Here is a 17,254-nt window from a genome sequence, read left to right as displayed (position 1 = left end):
CACTAGCGTAGATCTCTGTCCAAAAAGTGCGACGTTGGATAATTTTTGGCAACATGGCCACTATTCAACACATTCTCGGCCAAACATAAAGATACTTTTTTCTGAAAATGTGTGTTTGTTCTTCAGAAAACTAAGGAATTACTCCATGAGCTCCCTCTGAAGTTCTACTAGATTTTTTTTCGTATTTTAGTTTGAAATTATTTCAAAACTTTATTTGAAATTTGTTTTGACATTCTTAAATATTTTCCTATGAAAATTCCTTAGGAAATTCATTCAAAAAACTTCTAATTTTCAAATTTTTCCTAGATTTGTTTCAGATATTCTTCTAGGTTTTTTTTCGAGAATATCTCCAGGAAATCCATGGGTAAATCCATCAAGATTTTTCGAAACTCAAACTCAAACAAAGAAATACATCGCGATTTATTTTTTCTAAAATTACTTTAAGAAATTCTTCAAAAAATCCTTTCGGATACTCCTATTCATCCTGAAAAAGGAACTTCCCGGAGCAGTTATTGAAGGAATTTTCTGCAGAATAATTTGAGAAAATTCTGTGGGAATTCCGAAACGAATTCCCGGATAATTTTTGATGAACTTTAAGGGGGAACTTTAAAAGAGATTTCTGAAGAAGTTCTTGAAGTAATTTCCGGAGAAATTATTGGCAGATTTTTTAGAAGAATACATGGAGGAATTTCTGGCACAAAAAGTGGGAGGGTTTCTCGAATAATTTTTGGGGTTATTGTTTTAAGATATTGCTGCAAATTCCTGGATAAAAATCTCGGAAAATACTGAAGGGCATTTTGGATGATTTTTTTTAGAAATTTTAAGCGAAGTACCGTAGAAATTTTGAGAATGGCTGCAGGATCTTCCGGGAGAATCCCTTAAATAATTTCCAGAGGAATTTCAAGGGAGTTTTTGTAGGTAATCTGAAAGAGTTTTGACCATTGGTGGAAATCTGTTAACCTTGTTCACAAAAACCATGCCATGCAAAATACTCGCGAACACTTGTTTTGCCTTTTCATGCCTACCTACTACTCACAAATAAATCAGAAAAGCGAACCCCGAAAAATGTTCGTGGAGCTTCGCGAGTCATTCGGGTTAATTTACAAAATGTCATAAACCAACCTCGGATTATAATTCACACGGATGTTCGAGCAAGAACACATTTGTTCATTATTACTGTGTTCATGTTGAGTGAAATTTATCCATTTTATTCGAAGTAACCACAAATACTCGCGATCATGATTTTTACTCGCGAAAAAATACTGCCCTGCTTTTTGTCTTTACTCTGCCCGTACTCACGAACAAAGCAAGCAATGCAGACAGTAGGTTTGCGCGAGTGTGGCGTTTTTGGTAGGCCCAAATACACTCCTTTCTTACTCGTGAAGCGAGTATTTCCAGCACTGGTTTTAAGGAAATTTAATTTTGTAGCGAGATGAATTTGCAGACGAATTTTGCAAGGAATTTCCTTGAGAATTCCCGAAGAAAAAAACGGGAACAATTTTCCGGGAGAGTTCTTGGAGGAATTTCCGGAATAATTCCTGGGGCGTGAGTATCAAGGGCTTCCACGTGAGTTTCTAAAGAAAATACGGAAAGACTTCGAAGTAATTAATGGAGAGATCTTGCTGAAATCTCTAGAGTAACTCCAGAGAGAATGCCCGGAGGAGTTTACATGGGGAATTCTGAATGATTTTCTGGTGGAAATTCTGGGAAAGGGGATGGGAATTTCTAAGAGAATTCCTAAATGAATTGCTGAAGAAATTACCGCGAACATAATGGGATTTAGAAGGTATTTTTGGAAGGATTACCGGGGAAATATTTGGCTATAATTTATAATGGAAGTCGGGAGGAATTTCGAACAAATTCGCGGAGAAATTCCTAGAGGAACTTCCGGCGGAATTCCTGTAGGAACTTTCAGAGAAATATCTGAAATACTCCCGTAGGAATTCCTGAAAACTTCCGGAGGAATTCCTGGAGGAACATCCAGATAAATTCCGGAAAACTTGTAATACACGAAATTGATTTACGCTGACTCACGCCGCCGCCAATCACCATCACGCCACTGGCACGGGCTGAAAATGATCTATTACGCCTCACCGTCGATAAAATTTCAATCGGCGCAAAGGTCTAGATAGAATATCAAGTTAAATCATGTATGGAATTTTCGACCAAACTACCAAGGTATCCCAGGGAGAACTCTTGGGAGAAACTACTGTTCCGTGATAAACTCAGTGAGGCATTCCACGGGGGCATGTCAGTCGATCCTGAGCGACCATTTCGAAAATATTTGAAACTCTGCACAGTTTTTCAATTTCATCTAAATCGTCATTTTTCGATATCAAATCTTCATATTGAGTCACGACTAACTTTTCAAAAGGGTGTATGTGAAAATGGTTCAAAAATATTTAAAAAGCTGCACAGCAAAAACGGAATGTTCGATTGTTATGATTTTTTCAGCAAAGTTAGACAACTAAATGGTGATTCTTAAGAAAATGTGCACAGTAAAAAAAATTTTTTGCCTTTAAAAATATCATTTTTGTCACAAAAACTCAAATATCTCAAAACCCTATCTTTTTTCGAACGTAATTTTTAGGGAAAACGGTCCATTATATTAGCTATCTACCATGAAAATTTGGTGATGGTAAACTAATAAACAAAAAGTTATGACATTTCAAACATTTCACAATTTTCACATTTAATAAAAAAATTTTTTCTGTAAGTTATTTCGAGAATTGCAGTTTGATGCAGATTTTATTGTTAAGGGACGGATTTAAACAAGTTGTTTTCATGATATTTTGATTTAATTATTCATAGCATCTATAAGAAACTTAGACACGATCCAGTGTTGTGGATCAAAAGTATTGATAGTGTCATAATTTTCATTGCACGTGACTGGCGAAAAATTCTTTTAATAGTGTTGAAACCTGTTGATAATAACGTTGATAGAAACATATCAGAAATGTTATTTTTAAGACAAAAGCTGCAAAATCAAAGATTTATATACATGTGTACGTTTATAGTTTACCTGCAAAAAATATACCTCTTAGAGAATAGACTTTATGATCGGGAGGAAACGGGTATCTTCAACAACAACAAATGCATGATAGGTACATACCATGACAATGCTCACGAAAAGCAAAAAATTACTACTACTAAGGTTGTTAAAGATCTTATAGTAATTTTTTCTTCAGTCAAGCAAATGACACCAAACTAGTCAGTAAAAACTTAAAAGTGATTTTGTTTATTGAAATATTACGAACAACATGAGTAGCCGCTTTCTCAACTGTTGTAGGCCGTTTGATGGAAAAAGTGTTCAAAAGAGTTACGAAATCTCACCGAAAGCACCATAGATAAACTGAAAGCGACTGGTTATGCTCCAATGTCCACATTGAATACAAATTTACGCATTTGCACGTCCTGCCGTCTAAACGTTGACAAAAGAGCAATCTGTATATCATCGGTTGAGTAGAGCGCAGGAAGTTCGAAAACGACAGCAACTGAGGAATTGCCAGATGTATCGACAACAACTGAGGAATTACCAGAAGTATTAAGTGCTGAGAGCCTTGCCACCGTACCATCAGCGAAATCTGTTTCAACAAATCAATCGGAAGATGAGTGTATCCAAAAGGTCAACATCGAACGCTTTAACGAGGGCATAGCTGGGATAAAAGTGACTCTGATTAAATGGAGAAGATGGACTACGTTTATTACCCGGAGAAAAATACCGTGAAATAAACGAAGCTGTACGAAGAAACCTCTTCAAATTAGGGACCTGATGATGTGGAAAATACAGACTACGATGAGGTAATTATAAATATGAAGGAAAGGTTCTCGAATGCAGCCACGACAAGGAAAGAAAAATTATTGATTTTGTCGATGCTGCCAAGTTCGTGGTCTATTCAGGATGCCATTGATGAGTTCAAAACCAATAGAAATACAGTAAAAGAGGCAAAACAATTGAAGAATAACTGTCTTTCAACCAAAAATACTAGGTCTAGTACTGCATTAACAGATGAGACAAAAGAAATAGTAGTTCAATATTTTGAAGATGATGAAGTAAGTCGAGCTATGCCTGGTCAAAAGATTATGTATCAGTAAAAAGATGGAAAGCGTCAAGCAATCCAAAACGATTAATGATGACGACTTTGAAAGAAGCGTACACATGTTTCAAGGAAATTCACGATAATATTAAAATAGGTTTTTCCTCATTTGCAAGCCTTCGGCCAAGGCAATGTAAGCTTCTTTCCAATTCAGGAACACATAATGTGTGTGTGTGTGCACAACCCATGAGAATATTAATCTTATTTTACATAGTTTGAAAAGAATCAATTTAACAAAGGATATTAAAATGTTAACTGGTAGTCTTTTGTGTGAAAATACAACATCAAATTGCTATCTACGATCTTGTTCGGATTGTCCAGATTCTTCATCATTGGAAAATACTTTATTCGCTGAGTTTGAAGAAAATATATTGATCAGTTATCATTTGAGCAATGGGTGACCACCGATAGGTGTGACATAGAAACTATTGTAAAACCTGTAGATGAGTTTGTGTCATATTTTTGCTTGAAATTAGAAAGTTTAATCCTCACGATTTCATTAAAACAGAACAATCCAGCTTTTAACAAATACGAAAAATACATTACAAAATGGTGAATTTTAGTCATTTGTGATTTTTCTGAAAATTACAGCTTTGTATTGCAAGATGAAGTGCAGTCCCATCACTGGAACGTACAACAAGCTACAATTCATCCATTCGTTATTTATTTTAATGGAAGTACGCAAATTGAACACTTAAGTTTTATTATAATTTCCGAAGATTTAAGACACGATTCAGTATCCGTAAACTTGTTCATTGAAAAATGATTAACTTTTACGCGTTGATAAGCATAAAGAAGTCAAAAGATATATTTCATGTCTGATGGAACAGCGTCGCAGTACAAAATCGTAAGAATTTTTCGAGCCTATGTCAATTTAAATCAATGTACGGAATTGATGCAGAATGGCATTTTTTGCTACATCACATGGCAAAGGTCCTTGTGATGCTATTGGAGGAACAATAAAGCGCATGGCCACAAGAGCAAGTTTAGCCAAAGAACGTGAGCATCCAATTAAAACTGCGAAAGAACTTTTTGATTGGGCAAATCGTAGAAAAGAAAAGATTTAACCAAATTATCATTTTGTTTTACTACTACTGAAGAGTACGAAATAAAGGCTTCAGAGCTCAGCGAGCAATTTAATAACGCGAAAACGATCCAAGGAACCCAAAAATTTCACTGTTTCACTCCATTGTCGGAAAATAAAATTAAAGCAAAACTATACTCAAACTGTGCTGATAATAATTCAAAAGTGTTCGATATTTTAAAAATTGAATAAAAATAAATAAAAAATAAGTATTAATAAACTGTTTTCAAGGATATCATAACCCATACCAAAATTCAAACCCAAAACTCTTAGAGTTTCTATAACAACATTGTGTAACTGCCACATTTAATTTAATACTTAGGATAATATTAATTCATTTTATTTATTTATACATATAATATTTATACATATAATATACATAATATCGATGAATACATAAATATGGAATATCATACAAACAACTTGTTTAACTCACGCAAGGCCCTTTAACAATAGAATCAGCATCAAATCATGATTCTTGAAAAAAAATACACGGAAATTTTTTTTTTGTTTACTATATGTGAAATGTGTGAAATGTTTGAAATGTCATAACTTTTTTGTTTATTAGTTTACCATCACCAAATTTTTATGGTAGATAGCTAATATAATGGACCGTTTTCCCTAAAAATTACGTTCGAAAAAGATAGGGTTTTGAGATATTTGAGTTTTGTGACAAAATGATATTTTTAAAGGCAAAAAATTTTTTTACTGTGCACATTTTCTTAAGAATCACCATTTAGTTGTCTAACTTTGCTGAAAAAATCATCACAATCGAACATTCCGTTTTGCTGTGCAGCTTTGAAATATTTTTGAACCATTTTCACATACACCCTTTTGAAAAGTTAGTCGTGACTCAATATGAAGATTTGATATCGAAAAATGACGATTTAGATGAAATTGAAAAACTGTGCAAAGTTTCAACTCAATAGAAAATCATGAATTAAAAATTTTCTTAAATTTTGATGCTGTTGCTTGGAATCGCTCCAGTAAGACGTCCCAGAGGAAATTTTCCACCAAAAATTTTCCTCATTTTAGTAACGTTGCTAATTTGCTCCTCAAGAAAAAAAAATGTTACCGACAAGTGGATCGAATGGAACTAAACTTAATGTAAACTTAATTAAACAGTAAAATATCTTGCCGAAAATTTAAAAATAAAATTATTAATTTTATGAATCACCATTCCCATGATAGAATTAATTTACTCCTCGGGGAAATATTTTCTGGTCTATCAGGTGAACTAATGCATGGGGTTCTGGAACTAATTTCCTTGATAGATAAAATAATTCATAAACATAATAATTGTTCAATTAAGTGGATAGTTAATATGCTTTCTAAGACAATCATACCCATACAATTTCAATAATCGCTGATAACACTCGCTTAGCTGTTTCAGATGTTCCTTCAATTGTTTAAAATGATAGTAAAATGTGTGTTACGTAAAACTGGCAAACATTCATTACACGTTACTTTTTCGAAGTTTTGCTACTAAATTCCTTATAAGCTCACGATGGCGTTTAAATCAGTTGTGAAATTATTACGTAACATATGAAGGACCCCCGCATGTGCCATGATCAAAGCATATTCAAATTTTTACTAAAATCGTAAAGAAAATTGAACGAAAAAAAAAAATTTTTTTTTGTACGTACTATCGAGGTAAAATGTACGTACAATCGAGGGTACGTACTATCGAGGGTACGCACTATCGAGGGTACGTACTATCGAGGTATGCCTGTATTAGAAACTAGTCTATTTGTGGACGCAGTAGCGCCCGCGGCAAGTGTTTTTTTTTCAATAGAAATCAAAATTTTCAACGTTTGTTGTCTGTGATTTTTTTCAACAAATGCTGTGTCTGGTTGTCTAAGGTTGTCACTGGTTTTGTTTTCTACATCTGATAGTAAAAAGGAATTGAAGTGTCAAATCTCGATTAACTTTTCAAAAGGACCTAAGTAACATTTTTTTCATGAATTAATTTGAGTACTGCAATCAAAAGCTTTCATGTTTTTATGTTGATTGCGCTATTCAAATTAATTCATGAAAAAAATGTTACTTAGGTCCTTTTGAAAAGTTAAGCGAGAAATATTTTATTTTTCTGTGAGAATTTCCCCGCGTGCTGCGTCTGGTTGGCTAGTCACCGGACAGACAAACAGGACTATTATATATAGTATAAATAGGTTCTGTTCGGGGACATCATTCTATACAAGAAAAGGTTGAGTTGATACGAATTTTGTTCAGAATGCAAAATATTCGCTTGGCGACGGCATGAAGTTGCGGTCCGTACCAGAATCACTCGCGACAGAGGGACAAGCTGCAAAAATATATTCGCATGAAAAAAACGCAAATGAAATAAACTTCAAGATTCTGATTTTTGTTTAGTCGGGAAACGCGCGTTGGAGAGACACGCTGCAAAAAAAAATATTCGCAATGAATTGAATTTTTCTCTCGAAAATTTGATATTGGTTTTCTTTTTATTTGCAGCAGAATCAGAAGCGCGTCGGAGGGAGACGTTGCAAAAAATATTCACATGGATGGCGTTAGTAGCAGCCAAGTTTTTATCTCAAGATTCTGATTTGGGTTTGTTGCTGTTTGTGATTGGGAAGGCGCATTTTTGAAAATAAAGCGGTTCTCTTTAACACTACAAGTACCGAGCCAAGATTTGTAACGTAAAGTACCAAAGTCGCAAATAAAAAAGTGGAACGGCAACTTTTGAGCATCCACATCTCAGCCGTTTTTCAATCAAATCTCTTGATTTCTTCACAGAACAATCTTTGAGATGACGAAAATCGGCTGCTGAAGTATTACATTTATTCAAAGATTACATTTTTATGTAACGGCCACTAAGCACCAACCGTCCCTCGTTTGCAGCCTATTTTTGGCTATCCAGCATGTTGCATGCTGCACAAACGTTTGAATAAATCATTGTCCAGCCATGAAAATCAAAGGATTATTTTGTGATTTCAAAAAATATACGGAAACTAGAATTCCAGAAAATTTACTCCAGGATTCATAAAAAAACAAAACATAACGCGTTTTTAGTATGTCGATTTTAGATGTTTAATGGTAAGATCATTACAAAGGTAGAAAAGAGCCTAGAAAAGTTGATTTTAACTGCTAAGTGACTTCGGAGAAAAATTTCAGTATGTCAAGCTCCATATTTTGAAATATTTTTTTCTAAATCCCCCAAAACATATATGTGCCATAGCTTGCCGTAAGTGCCGTATGAACATATTTTTCTTCTTGTTGTTGTTATATCTAGACCAACATTTGAAAAGGGCGTAACAGCCAAAATTTATTCCTTCTGATTCTTTATCCACATATATAGCTATATATGTAGACGAAAAATCAGAAGGAATAAATTTTGGCTGTTACGCCCTTTTCAAATGTTGGTTTAGATATATAAAAATGAATTGGTCTGTATTGTGCATAACCAAGAAACGGATGGATAGGTTTTTTCATTCCTTCAGCAAATTTGTTTACCGACATGTCCGACGGATTTACAGAATATTTTTTAATGTGAAAACCATGACTAAAATTGAAAAAAAAAAATATGACAAATGGAAATTAGAATTTGTATGAGAATTTTAAAAACGGAAGATCACAACACGCATTCTCGCGTACTGTGCAGGACAACGTTTGCAGGGTCATCTTTACACTTACGCCATACTTATGATTTAGCTAAATACAAAAATTACTAAATTATTATCGATGGATGTTGTACAGAATTGATATGAATTCAAATTCCGCGAAAAAACACCGTGTAATTAAAAAATAATCCTTCAAAAAGTCACGTATACAGTGACCCGCGTAAAAAGCGACCCCAGAGTATTTGGGACAATGTTATTGTTTTAGAAATCGCCAGACAGCCAGGAACATTGATGAGAGGAACTGCAGTATCAGGTAAATCAGTTTTCTTTATTGAATGGAAACTATGGTTAGTGACGCCTCAAACATCATTTATTTAAAAATAAGTTTATATAATTCGAAGGTACTTGTTTTACCTTTTTACATTTCGGAATAGCCCGGAATAATAAAAAGCCGGTTTGCTACGTCTAAAACATCACGATATTGCAAATCAAGTTAACAGAAAAGTGTTCCAAAAATTTTAGTTTATTTCTTTGCATTTAGATTCTCTAGAAATACCGATTACATTAGTTTGCATGGAGCACGGTGAAGAGTACAAGTTATCGCAGAAGATTTGAAAGCTACGTTACGTGAAAAAGCTGCCTGCTTCATATTCTACTCTCTCGCAAACGATGAAAATACTGACGTGAAAAACTTGGCAAAGGTGGCTGTCTTCATAAGAGAAATTGATGATCATCTTCGAATGGCATATAAATTGGCAGCTTTGATATGTATGCAGGAAAAAACTGAGGGCTGATAAGACCTGTGCGAAGTAACTTTCTTCTCCTTCGAAAAGTTAAGTGACCTTACGATTGATGAAGCACCTGTAATCAATGACAAGAAATAACAATGGCGTTGTGACAATTCTAAGCATGGAAAAGCAATCACAAAGGTATGGCCATATTTCCCTGCCATATTGCATATTTACCAAAAACATCGATTTATGCGAAAACGATTAATATTGCTCAAGTATTGACGCTTGTTCTTAAGACAATAAACTTTATCAACCAATTATAAATAATGTTGACGGAAATGACGAATATAGAGACTTGCTGTATTATTGCGAAGTTTATTGACTAAGCCTTGGTACCATGCTAGAGAGATTTTGTTTTGAAAAGAAAATGGCACTGATTTTTACAAGATACGAGAAACTACTGTTCGAACTGAATAGTCCTGAATAGATGAGGGACTTGGCTTTTCTAGCAGATAAATATCGCCAAACAATGACTTGAGCATAAAGCACTTTAGCACAGTGGGTTGCTGAAATCTGGTACATTTCTTTCATCCTGCTGAAAACAGTTCATGCAAATCTGTTCAAAATGCCGGTAAAGTTACGAAATTTCCATTTTTTCAACACCATTTACCGATGTGAATAATTTCCTTGAAATGTTTCAAATGGATCCATAATGCAGTGACGAAAACAAAATAAACAAAAAAGGTTGTTTGAAAGTAATAAAATCGTGTTTAATTTTTTTTTTAATAAAAAAAGACTGATATATTTGAAAATATTTAAAAAGTTTTATACCAAATATTTTCTGGCCCGCCAGCAAGCGTAAATTCTGAAAATTGGCCCGTGACTTGAAAAGGTTGGACAGGCTTGTCCTAAATGTATACTGTTAATGTCAAAATGCTCATTTTGAACCGAAAATCATCAATATTTTCGTCAATATTGAAAATAAAAAAGAAACTGTCTTCGAAAGGAACATTTGAAAAATCTAAAAAATATATCGTGAAAGTATCGTGAAAAACCTGGTTTTTGATGGTCGTTCTTAAATAACTGCCCAAATCTCGACTTCTGTAGCAGATTGAAATAAAGTTTATATAGCAAAATTTTTCGTAGAAACTTTTTCTACAACTTTCTCGAAGAAACTAAGAATGTATCTTCATAATTGGAGGAAAGAGATTTTCCATCTCACTTTTAGGGGGTTAGAAAACACTGTGTGCGGCCGTTTGAATATTGCCAATGTCCGCGTGAGTTAGGGGAACTATTTGTCACTTTATCTCATAGTTCCCTTGTTCATCCTATCAAAGCGAAGCAATGAAACGAAAAAATGTTGGTTTCTTATTATTGTGATTTTTTCATCAGTGAGCACGCACGCATGTAAGCAAAAAGAAGCGACGATATTGGCTCTGTATTTGTCTGTTTGGCGAAGAGAATAATATACGTACAGTGAGATGGAAAACGGAACAGTTTTTCAACGTTATGGATAATTCTTTTGCAGAACAGAACAATTTTTGAATGAAAAAAATTCAAACTATATAAATGAAAAGTATAAATAGCTTGCGTATAGCCCACATCACCTCAACTTTCCCTGAAGAGTTGTTTATCTCGGGCCACAATAGTATCCAATAGTTGCTTTCTGGAGGCATTATTTCATGAGTAGAACGAAACTTTGTAATCGATGTCATCGTAACCGTACCTTTATTAACAACACGTCAATTAAGCCAAAAATATGTCATGCCTATGCAGGCACTAGAGCTCTCGATTTCATACAGCAAAACTGTTGTTAAGCACATAGCTTGTTGAAAGCCTGATACTAAAATTTGCACATAAATAATCTGTCTGCAATAAATTTGTAGGGTTGTTGTTGTAATTTCATCAAAAACTCACTCGATTTTATTTAAAAAGATAGTATATCAAAAACTCCACAAGAAAAACTGAAAATGGTGCAAATTTTAGGAAATCCGGGATATCAACATCAACCTCCAAGTAACACTTTTGGTTTCATAACGGCTTTGAAAACAACTATTTGCTTTACAAAAGCTCTATAAAACCAGAATCGAACTATACCCAAGTAACATTTTGAGTTTTATCATACTCCATTAGCAGTTTTGGAGAGCAAATTTTGAAGACTAGCAATAAAACTAAGATCTACATGACAACCTCTTGATGACCACTACAAGATTATGTTATGACCAAGTGGACCACTCTTGAGAACGTCTTCAAAGCAAGCCCAAAGTTGTTAATAAAGCTGCCATAAAACCGCTGTCAAAAAAGGGAATTTCTCTTTTGTTATTAAACTGGAGAAAAGGGAATATCGTAGGAATGGAAGAATGAAAAAAAAAAAACAACATGCAATGGAAGGATAGAAAACAACATTCATGGATATGGATGTAAAATAATATGGAATCATCGGAAATTGGATGCCCCAGAACTCGCTCGCGTGCATGCAATTTTAATGCGCCTTCGAATTTCTGGTGAAACCAGGTAAGAAAAGCAGTTTATTTAAATGCGCCGTCGTAATATCGTGATTTACGGGAATTAAATTTGAACAAATCATAAATCAATATATTGTTATTTTTTACTTGTGGCATTTCGATTTGGACCGAAAAAATTTTCGTGCTCCAAAATTTGTAAATCATTTTGAAATGCAGCGGTTGCTACATAAGGTAGTGAATATCGCAAAAGATTTTTGCCGATATAAAATCAATTCTATATACTACCATCATGGCTGCTACTACACCGTGTGTCGTTGTGATGGTCAAAATACAGTTTTACGTATCTTTCAAGTATGATAAGTATTTGCTAGAATTTGTTAATTAATTCATTGCACAAGAAAAATGAATACAATAAATGTACTGTGAGAAGATGGAGAGAGGACTCAAGCTCGATACGTGGACTTGAAGTAACTTAAATGGTACTTCAATCAAATCACCGGCGTTCATTTCTAATTCGAACTTTTAATAACTATTTAAGGCCGTTACAAATATTTAATTAACATTTTGTCCAACTGGTATCCGCAAGGTCAAGGGGGGAAGATAATAAAAAATAAATAATAAAATGAAAAAAATAAATAATAAACTCCCCGGATTTGTTAAAGAATGTTTTGAAAATCCTCAAAATTATCCGAATTTTATTTTGTTGCCCCCTCAAAACATTATTTTTTGGCAAAAAAAAACCCGAGGGGAGGGAGACAAAATAGTTTTTAAATATTTCTCGCTTAACTTTTCAAAAGGACCTAAGTAACATTTTTTTCATGAATTAATTGGAATACTGCAATCAATAGCTTACATGTTGTTCTGTTGATTGCGCTATACAAATTAATTCATGAAAAAAATGTTACTTAGGTCCTTTTGAAAAGTTAAGCGAGATTTGTATCGGCCTAATAAGCATCAGATAAAACAGTTTCTGTCTGACCTTTTTGCTGTTTGTTTTGATTATAGGCTCTCTTTCACAATGTTCAATTTTCATTTTCACCATTCCTCGTGCTGAATGGCGTCTGAACTATTTGTAATGTGAACGATGTTCAAGCTATCAAGCTATATAAATTCAAAAGTGTTCAGGTTATAAATGATCAAGTTACCGGGGTCCACAATAATTGCAATTGAAGTTATGCTTCCAACAGTAAAACAATTCAAATAATGGTTATCGCACCATTTGTTGTGTGTTTGTATTTATACTATCTTAATTAAACGGAAATAAAATGACATATTCCTTTAGTTTATTCGATCTTCATTATCTATTTCATTCTCAGGCGTGGGATTTGACATATGGTATGCCAATGATATGGAAATGCTAATATCATCTTCCAAACTTGGACGTACATGTTCATGATAGCATTAGAGGCGAAAGTATAGAATTGATAGTTCCGTTAGGATACGGCAGGCATGAAGAATGTTTTTATAGAAGTCGATTTGAAAGCGAGCGGAGGGCAATATTTGTGATGGCACATATCGCACGACCTTCCTTCTGCCAAGCTCCCGTATGTATGCCGTTTTTCTTTGTTTCGCGATGAGATGAAAATATGTTCAGTGAGATGGAGATCGGGACATTTCCCCTATTTATTGTTTTCTTTGTTTAAGTTTTCGAGAAACTTGAAGCAGAAACATTATAATAGAAACATTTGTTTTTGGTCATTCGGTTGGCCATAGTGCATGAAGTTCAACATAAACATTATGTTCTTGTATAATCCCATTATAAACCTATAAAAAACCACTAAGTTTTATGGAGTTTATGTGTAAGGCAAGTCTATGACCAAAATATCCGGTTTTATTACAGTTTTCAGAATTAGTTTTATTGGAGTCCTCAAGATAATCATTAGCCCATTCATAAGTTTATGAAGCTTTTCACATTTGTGGTTTTATTAGACGTTTTATTATGGTTTTGGAGATAGCTATAAGTCTTCAAACAAAGCTAATCTTGTAGCATTGAACAAAGCAGCGATAAAACCGTCAAAAAACTTAAATAAATCCATGAAGCCTTGAAATTGTTACTTGGGTAATGTTACTAGGGCATGTAACACTGAGTAATTTGTAAGGGGTTCCTTCTGGAATTCTGAGAAATTTATTCTTAATTCTGATGTTCTCGGGGTTTTCTTCTATTGAGACAGGAAGGACTTTCACTGAAGTTCTTAAAGAGTTTTCTGTAGAATTTTTGGAAGGATTCCCATTGAAGTTGTTGGAGGAATTTTCAGTGATGCTCCTGAAATATAGTAGAATTCTGAGACGAATTTCCGGGAGATATTGAAGTAACTTCAGCAAGAATTTATTGATGAGTACATGAAGGAATTCCAGCAAAAATATCGGAATTCCTAAGGAAATTGCAAAAGTAGTTCCAGGAGGATTGTCATGAGTAGTTTCTTCAGGAATTCTAGTAGGAATAGTTGAAGAAAGTCCAAGAATAATTCCTAGAGGAGTTCTAGAAGTAACTCTCAGAGAAATTTGTAGAAGAACACTTGGAGGATATCTAGGATGAAGTTCAGCATGAATTTCAGAAGGAACTTTTGGAGGAATCCCAGAAATGACCTGTGTTGGTTCGTGGAGGATCTCTCGAAGGTATTCATTCTGAATTCCTTCAGGAATTGATCCTAAAATCCCCCAGGAATTCATTCTGAATTCCCCAAGAAAATAATCCTTAGGGATGCTTTTTGAACTCCTCCGGGAATTCTCCAAAAAAATAAGTCCTTCCAGGAATTCATTCTAAAGTCCCCAAGAATTCATTCTGAACTACCCCAGGAATTCATTCTAAATATTCCCATGAATTCATTCTGAACTCCCCCAGGAATTCATTCTGAATTCCTTCAGGAATTCATTCTGAATTTCCCCAGGCGTGAGTTATTCAAAGAATTCCTGGATAATCTCCTGGAGTAACTCCAAGATAAGCTTCTGGAGAGACAAAAAGGTGATTTTTTGAAGTAACTCCTGGAGGAGCTCTAGAAGGAATTACTGGATAAACTCCGGGATGAATTACTTCAAGAACTCCAGGAGAAATTCCCGAAGAAACTTTAAGAGGAATTCCTGAAAGAACTCCAGAAATAATTCATGTAAGAGCTCCTAAAAAAACGCCGAGAGAAATTCCTAGAAGAATTACAGGAGTAATTTCTTAAGGGAGTTCAGGAGTATTTTCGGAAGGAGCTGCTATTTTTTTTTGTAGAAACTCCAGGAAGAATTCCTTGGGGAACTCCCAGATGAATTCCCAAAGGACGTCAAAGAAGAATTTCCGAAGAGACGCTAGGAGGAATTCCTGGACAAATTCCTGAAGGAGCTCCAGGAGGAATTACTGAAGCGGAGGAACTCCAGGAAGAATTCCTTGATTAACCAGGATGAAGTCCCGAAGGAATTCTAAGAAAAATTGCCAAAGAGACGCCAGATGGAGAAATTCTTGTAGGAGAAATTTCTGGTGGAGCTTCAACAAGAAATTTTTGAAGTATCTCCGGAAGGAATTCCTGGCGAAATTCACGGAAGAATTCTTGGAAAAACTTAGAATGAATTCCTGAAGATATTCAGAATAAATTCCTGGGGAAATTCAGAATGAACTCCTGGGGGAATTCAGAATGAATGTATGCAATAAATAAATTTATATAATAAAAATGAAATGGTCTGTGTTCGTATCCGCATAACTCGAAAACGGCTGGATAGATTTTCTTCATTCCTTCAGCAGAAGGGTGGTCTAACCGGTAGTACCGAAACCGGTAATACCGGTATTACAGGCCAATTTTGGGTACCGAAAATACCGGTTTTAGCGACGGAAAATACCGGTATTTTCGGTATTTCAAATGTTGCTGTCAGTATAAAAAATCTGGAATAATTTTCACCTACATGTATCAGCTCAACTACTTGTAATCGCATATCTGTCCTATATGAATAAGAAATCCAGCACATATGGGACAAATATTCGATTACAAGCACTACAAGCAGTAAAGATTCATCGTGCAAGAAATACAATAATTAAATGCGCGCATGAGTAACTTTGTCCAAGTAAGCAATAATGACGACGTTCACGATACAACAAAAATCGATCAACATCGTCATTATTCATACCTGTTGCTTCATTCTCTAAGCCATCTGTCAAACTGGGAATGACCTTTTTTCTTCAATGAACATTGTTGACATCGCGAGAATTTTCCTGAAATGTATAAAATTATGAAAAAGGTACGAGTCGTAATAGTTCTTTCCCGGAGATCTATGCTCAAAGGGATCCGTGAGTTGAAGCTTTAATACAAATTCAACTTCAGTGATGTTGGTGTTGGTGAAATAATTCAAGCCATCGAACCTGTTCAAGCTACTGTGGACTACTCCTCAGACTCTTCGCTCCATATGAAGCCGACGTGTTGCTGAAACAATTATCAAATCAAATCAATCGACGTGGCGTTGAAACAATTATCAAATCAAATCACATAAATTTCGCCACTTATTCGATGCTTTTAAGGAACGAATCCAAGAGAGACGATCCAAATACGCCGATCTTTTTGATTTTTTGAATAATTCTGCCGTGAAGCAATTACCAAATCAGAAACGATTTTGGCATTTTCTTCGAGGCATCCAGAGCTACTTTGATTCAACAAGCGGACGGGATCTTGAAGCGTCTAATCATTCCTGATGCGACCGTTGAGACAACGACCACACCTGATCCGTACGAAAAAGATGTCTTTTTTCTGGTTTATCGTTTAAAGAACAACTTGTGAAGATACTGTAGCAGAGCAAAACACTTGCGTTGCTCCGTCGTCCACCGCAGCTTAGCGGGTACTGATTAAACCAAATTCCCAGCACCAGGTACCAGCCGATCTCTCGCAATACATTTTCAGAACTAACTCTCTCAAATGTATTTTTGTACACATGTCAACCAAGTAGGATGAGTATTTGCGGTGGACGACGGAGGTCCTTCGTAGCTTAGTAGGGAAAGCACCTGTCATGCGAACTGGGGTCGTGGGATCAAACCCCACCGAAGGGGCGGTTATCCTCCAATACCTTTTCCGAACTAAATCTATCACATGTTGTACATATGCATAATCAAGTTTCAGACATAGTAATCTGAAGTTTGTCAACAAATTTTGTTTTTCATCCTAAAGTCCAAACCAAAAGTTTTTCGTTTAGTACCTGAAATTTTCACAAAAACCGGTATTCTACCGGTATTACCGGTATTGACTCCACCAAATACCGAATACCGGTATTTGTCAAAAATGGTCAATACTGACCCCCCTAAGCAGAAACGATTAATTGTATTCGACGGGTTTAT

Source organism: Armigeres subalbatus, chromosome 3 (assembly GCF_024139115.2).
Source record: "Armigeres subalbatus isolate Guangzhou_Male chromosome 3, GZ_Asu_2, whole genome shotgun sequence".
NCBI lineage: Eukaryota > Metazoa > Arthropoda > Insecta > Diptera > Culicidae > Armigeres > Armigeres subalbatus.
Note: the sequence above shows the minus strand (reverse complement) of the source record.